The 7333-nt window shown below is 31.6% G+C and overlaps 1 long non-coding RNA gene across 1 annotated transcript; it reads right to left on the reverse strand.

The window, feature by feature from the left end:
- Positions 1-291: 291 nt before the first annotated feature.
- LOC106471932 lies at positions 292-4809 on the reverse strand. The gene is made up of 2 exons (XR_002613379.1): positions 4749-4809; positions 292-1809 (listed from the first exon to the last, which is right to left on the reverse strand). It is a non-coding gene; the product is annotated as an uncharacterized LOC106471932 (long non-coding RNA).
- Between the last annotated feature and the right edge of the window lie 2524 nt (positions 4810-7333).

Raw genomic sequence — 7333 nt, forward strand, 5'->3', positions numbered from 1 at the left:
TTGTGGAGGCAGTAAATTTAAGAGAAAGCTTGTTAACTATATGAATCACAAGTGCTGGCTTTAATATTCTAATTTTGAGGATGGCACAGCTGAGATGGAAGAGTAAGTCCCTTAGTATATGTTATTATATATGTATGCATGTTGCTGGGTAAAAATGAAGGGAAACAAATTGTTATAAATACATATATATATAACCAATGCATTTTTTTTGGGGGGAACAGAAAGGATTTATAAATTATCTTAGTATGTATAAGTTCCTTGTCCTAAAGTTCATGAGATGTAACAAAAACGTTTTTATATAAACCGAATTTATTCAAAAATATGTTGAGAATGCTCATACAAGCCACAATTGTGGGATTAAAAAACATGTTGTTACTTTGTTTTTCATATTTAATTAACTTGTCATGTAGAATCTTAAAACATTTATAACGTAATTACATTACTTAGAATTTATCATGATGTGTTTTTTATTTGTTTTTTTGTTGTTTTAAAACATTCATGTGACATTTAAATCAATTACATTTACAGTATTTCAGGTAATGATATATAAATAACCTTGACTCAAACACAAAAACCCTCACTGGGATGGGTATTCCACAGTCATTTTAATTACAAATAATCTTTCTTATAAAAATATTAGCAAAAAACAACCTTATAAAGCTACCTTGAATATCATAAAAAACTGGACATTATTGGAATGAAAATTGTAAATCTGACCACTTGAATTATTACAAACTTATTTACTGTTACTTCATCAAATTATAAGTCTTACAGATCAGACTAAACAACCTGATTGTTTGTTTTTATTATCACAGGTATAATTCTAAAAGGTTTTACATATGATCCAGAGGCTCAAAATAATTTATTTCCAGACAGGTTTTTGTTTTAAAAACTTGTTTTTTGCCACTATAATGATTTTTAGAAATAAAAATTATAATAACAGTCATATTTTCTATTAAAAGTATTTTTTCTGCAAAAGCAGTGCATTTGTTGTTTTAAGAAAAATCCAAAGCACTTGAAATCATGAGATAAAGACAAAGTTTACTTAGTGACACAGTTTGATAAGGCTTCCTCAAACTTCTCTACAAAGCTTTTGTCTAACATTTTCAAACGTAACAGTAGCTCTGCTTTTTCCTCATCACCCCAATTGTCAAACCACTCACCAAACAGTTTCATGCGACACTGAAATATACTGATGGGTCGATCCTCTAACTGTACAGTTCTGAGTGTGTCTGATAACGTATCAGGATTACCCGGTACATATTTATCTCTTAAAATTTGCAGAAAATTCTCTTTCTGCAGACTGCTGTACTCCTGAAACCACTCTAACAGGTACTGTAACTGTTCTGTTTTTCCAGGTGGTTGTCTGCCAAATACTGACTTTATCTCTGTCATCTGGAATAGGAGACTCAGTCAGTCATAGAATAAACAGTTAATAATTGTTTACTGGTCATTATGAGAGTTTAAACTAGAAGTACGACAGTAAAATGTTTCAACAAATCTACTATCCCTCTCATGAAGTTTTCTCAACAGGTTAGTTCTTTCTCTATCTGTCCACTCATCAAACCAAGATGAAAAAAGATTTAACTGGCACCTGAAAACACTGGGAGAATTTTCTTGGACTGTCAGAGCTTCCAAACAATAAGATACATTACCAGTACTTAGAGGAAGTGCTTTATCCAAAAGTAATTCCAAAAACTGTGCTTTCTGAGACTCTGTCCATAGTGTAAACCAGTGTAGAACACATCTCAGTTCTTTTTCCTGAGGGCTTATAGACATTGTGTTATTTTGTTTCTTAACCAATTAAACCTGAACAGAAAAGAAAATACAATGGAGAGTTATTCACACTCTTTAGATAAGGTTAGTATACAAGAAATACTCATTCTCCCAAGTTACACAATAAACATTAGACAACTCATAATAGACCTAAAACTTGTAACATAACCTGATAAACTGGAGGTGTTTTCTACCACACTGCTATTAATTTGTCCATTTCAGATTCAAACTTAAATGATTCATTGAAGTTTATATAATACAGCAAACGATGCTGATGTGAAATTAGTACAAAAGTTTGTAGTCACATGCTGATTTTAGATATTTCATACACAGGGATTTCCTAGTTGAGATTTCCTAAAAATAAGTCTCCTGTTCAAGTTATAAAACATACGTGGCCATTATTGTCTAAAACTGAAAAATATTACTTAAACTTATTCAAGCTTTTACTGCATGTGTGAAAAAACTGTATATTGATTCCAAATTTCTTAAGTTTGAAGTATCTTTTAACAGCACTAATAACAGGAAACAGTATTTCAACCTATAAATAAAATTTATTAAATTTGAAATGAAACACTCAATCTACAGCATATGTTACAGGTACAGTTGCAACATACTTCTCATTATCATAAAGCAAATGTTCCTGATTATGTAAACTTAAAACGAACAGATTGAAAATAGTAAACTTTTAATAATATGCTAGCTTTCCTAACTGAAAAAGCTAGATAAATCAAAACATTCTCTAAAGAAATTCATTTTTGTTGAATGAATTTGAAACTCTATCTAATTATCAGTTATGTGTTACTGATAAATAGTTTTAGCTAGGGAACAAAGTTTCTGTCCTCCTTAAAAGATTACAGTTCATTGAATTTTTTATTCCTTTTAAGTCACTCTTAAGTTGGGAAAATTATTTTGCAATATGATCAGAAAATTATTTTCAACACATTTGTACTGAGATTTTGAGGTTAGATATGTTAGGTTTTCATGATTTTAACCTTAATCCAAATGTTTCCAATATCTAACCTATACAAAAGCCAGTGTGGGTGACATGATGCTTAATTTCTCAAAATAGGAGTCATAAGAACCAAAATGCATTTATCCAGATAGAATAGTTCAATTACTGTCTGCCCATTACAAGTTTAGTGATGGGGGTGCAAAAGAGCCATGAAGGGGGCACCGTGAAACCTTATAAGTTAGTGAGTGTTGATATAATATGCCTAATGTAGTGTGAGATAATTTAGCCTAGAGCCAAGTGCATAAAATTTATCATGAGGGTAAAAATATCAATTCAATTTTAAGTTTAAATCATTTCTGAATTAAGCTATTTTCTGTTATACCACCAAAGTTTCTAATAAAAAACAAACCTCTTTAATCAACGGAGACACTAAATTAAGAAATCAACAAATATTTTTCCAGTTTTGTTGTCTATACATTTCATTTTATACTTTCACTACATAGACTAACAACAATATTACTTTTGTTGCTAAGCAACATAACATAAAATCCATTGTTGGAACCTAGTGTTACAAAGGTGCACTGGCTTTTCTATATATTAGAAGTTGTTAATCTAACTGATTTTTACAAATAATTATTCTATGAATAAGCCACGAATTAATTTCATGAATGATCTTACTTTTAATTGGCTCACAAAGGAATTTACCGACATTTGACTGCCTCTTTGTTGATCAAGCTTGATTTCCCAAAATTTATAGGGTATATAATGTGGTGGAGTGGTAATACTTCCCCATCATTTTTGATGGGCTATACATTACTTACAAAGATAAAACATGCTTTGACAGATATTTGAAAAATAAGTCTCCTTGTTATTTAAGAATTAAAGAAATCCTTCAAATAAAACATGAAACACAGTTTGAATGTGAAGAAATTTTCATTGTCATTACCCTTTCTAATCTTCAGATAACCACAGTGGTGGAAAAATGTATTGCAGCACCCAATTTTTTCACACTTTTCTTCAGAATCATCATCTGTTTTGAGGCCCTAATGCATGTAGGTGCAAATGTGTTTCATGGATGATGCGATAATGTCCAGTTATTACATCAGCAGTTATAGGCTGTCTGAATATTGCATCAGCTATTTTAAAGATATAAATAGTTCTTATTGAGAGTCAGTTTAGAAGCCTATCTGTTACTATAGCTGCTTGTGCTGCAGCTATAGCTATGGGTTGCAAGTTAATTCCATGGAAAAAGGCATTGTTTCTTTGAGCAGAGAGGGACTTTCGACAAGGAAGACTACTGGAAGAATGAAATTTAACCATTCTATTGTAAGCATCTGGATGCAATGATATAGAGATTGGCTGTGTGGGGCAGCAGAATGGAAAGGCTAGGAAGAAAGCTTCCACAGCAGCTGACAACCATATTCTGAAACGCATATGCCTATACAATTGTTGAATATCATCCACATATCCTAAAACATATAAAAAGCTACAGAAACCAATGTTTAAGAACGAATTTTGACTTAAAATTTTATTTTTAAACCAATGGATGATGGTAGAGTATGTAAGTTCGTATTACTATTAATCAATTCAAATATGATATAATGAATGACATGAATAAAGCAAAATACGTGTCTACAACTTACAAGTGTAACTTGTAAGAACTACGACTATTATCTAATAAGTTAAAGTAGCGACATTTTTTATATAAAATAAAATTCTATTTTAACCAAGTTTGTGCACACTAATTATTCGAAAAGGCTTACTAATTAGAGATTAATAATTTATTTTTAATGAGTACTATAAGCACTCAGTAGTACCGTGACGTTTACAAATAATATTAACCCGTTTATGTTATAATATTAATACTAACAGTAACAAATAATGAGTTTCACAATTTGAAAATGTATAGCCACAACTGCGATTTTATTTAAATTCTGGATGTAGTTTAAATTAATTTAAACATGATAAATGAAAAATTTAATTAAACTACTATTATTATTAGTTGATAAACAAACATTACATTCAATTTTACCACATACGTTGCACTACCCTTGGTTTATACACTGTCAGACAACATTGCCGAAAGACGGCGTAGAAGACACTCAAAAGCGGAAATAATATAGAAATTATGCTTACGAAAATTTTAACTGAAATTATTATGCATGAAGTTTTATTATTTTTAGAGGTTTACTTTTTACAATACCACGCTGATAGAACTTTTGAATTTATATACAACTAGATACAAGGAACAAATGTTTTAATGAAAGTTTTGTTTTCCACATTGTTTAGAATGTTGTAATTTGTAATCATATAGAGCCGTGCAAGACATAGTCGATAAAAATTTTTTTATCTAAATAGTTTAAATTCGTTCGAATGTCTGTTATCTAAGTCGTAAAATATAAATAAAGTCTCATTATAATAATACTGTTTTATGGTAATAATAATAATAAATTAATTGCTTATTATTCTTCATGACATATATACGTATATTTTAAGTCATCATAAATAGGGGAATATAATTATTTGTTGCTTATTCTAAAATTGATCTTAACTCCTGCTTAAAACTGCAAACTTGTTTCAATATAAAAAATATGAATACAGCAAATAAATCAGCATAGCCCAACTAGACACCTTGTTTTTTTATTATTATTCCTGCTCCCCAGTGGCTCAGTGGAAGTCTAAAGGCTTATAAAGCTAAAAACCGGGTTTCGATAACCGTGATGGAGACAACACAGATAGCCCATTGTGTAGCTATGTAGCTATTATATTCTTAGTAAAGTGTTCAGCTATACAGAATTGAAATAAAACGACCATTAAATGTCTCTATAAGCATAAATAATTTTTTTATAACATGTATAACCAACATTAAAAAAGTAATACAAGAAAACTTTTTTTACTATTCAAAATGATGCACATATTTTCTAAAGCATATCCAGAGTATCAAGATGAAAGCAAATTTTCAAAATCAAAAAGTTAGTCATATTATAATGATAAACGTTTGTTGTCAAGCGCAAAGCTACACAATGGTGTTGTGCCCGATACAGGGTTCTAATTTCGAATTTTAGTGTTATAAGCCTTCAAGCTCACAATTTATCCACAGTGGGAGCTGTAATTATGAGATATTTGAGTTATGATTACACATAAGAAAAAAAGAATAAAACTGTTGTAAATCGTTTTTCGAGTTATTTCAATCAAAAATTGACGTAACGTTTATTGCATTTTTTGCTTGAAATTACTCATTAATTAAAGGAATATATATATCTAATTTTATTTAAATTATTATTGTCATTAAACTAGAATCTTTGTTGATGACTTGAAGCTCAGTAATTTTTTTGTTTCGTTGGTTGAACATGCAGTGCTCCAGAAATAATTAAGAACTAATGCCAGTTAGACACTGAGCTGATGTATACAAGATATGCTGTATTTAATTTGCCATAATGCACCGTTAATTTTAGTAAGCGATTCAATGCATTCTTGGTTTGGTATGACCCAATGATTATGGCATTCGACTCGCAATCTACGGGTCGCAGATTCAAATCCCATCACAGAACACGCTCTTCCTGTCAGCTGTGGGGGTGTTGCAGTGTAATGGTAAATCCCACTATTTGATTAGAATAGCCCAAGTGATGGCGGTGGGTGATGTTGATTAGCTGCCTTCCTTCTAGTCTCTCATTTCTAAATTATAAAAGGCTAGCGCGGATAGCTCTCGAGTAACTTTGCGAGAAATTCAACAAACAAATCACTGCATTGTTTATCATGACACTGTTCAGACTTTCCGTACATTCAGTTAGACTGTCTGTGGCGCAATGCTAGTTTAGGATATTGTGGCTGGAAGAGATAATATTGTTACGTCTCTGGTGATTAGTTAATTTTCCGTAAAAAAATTATTTCCGAAGAAACTTCAGCGATACAAGTCCTTTCTTAAATAAAACTGGTTTATTCTTTCTGAATACAACTTTGCAATACACTTAATCTCCACAGTCACGCTATAACAAACTGTCAATTACACATTGTTGCCGTCACTTCTTGGCGGCTTATATATACAAGGCTACCGCATATCTAGTAGCCCCTCGAGACTTCAGGAAGGGACGTGAACGTTCGAGAATATGACGCGTTAATAGCGTCACGTCACCCCTGCTGTCGTAACAATATTGTTGCGTCATCGAGTCACATGACTACTGTGACGCAACATTTCTAGAACTATCATGTACTTTGGCGAATGTTCTAGTTCTTACTAGATATAGGGTAGGCTGGTATATAAAAGAGGGGAATGTAATGTCTGGGTAGACAGTGAGTAATTGAACTGCAGTCAGAAGTATTGTAGACGTTCGTTGTTACAGCGTTTATTTAGCGCGATTGTTGAAGTTGAGTGTATCGGTAAAGTTATATTCGGAAAGAATAAACCAGTTTTATTAAGTAAAGACTTGTGTCGTTAAAGTTTCGTCGGAACTAATTTACGGAGAGTTAATTAACAAACGGAGACGTAACAAATTGGTGTCAGAAGTGGGATAAAAAAATGGAAACGAGAAGCGGCAAATCAAACTACAGCATAGCAGATTTTCGTGCTCTTGTATTGCTGCCATCAAGGGAAACAAGAAGAGAAGA

The sequence above is a fragment of the Limulus polyphemus genome, unplaced genomic scaffold (assembly GCF_000517525.1).
Source record: "Limulus polyphemus unplaced genomic scaffold, Limulus_polyphemus-2.1.2 Scaffold4969, whole genome shotgun sequence".
In the NCBI taxonomy this organism is placed as follows: domain Eukaryota; kingdom Metazoa; phylum Arthropoda; class Merostomata; order Xiphosura; family Limulidae; genus Limulus; species Limulus polyphemus.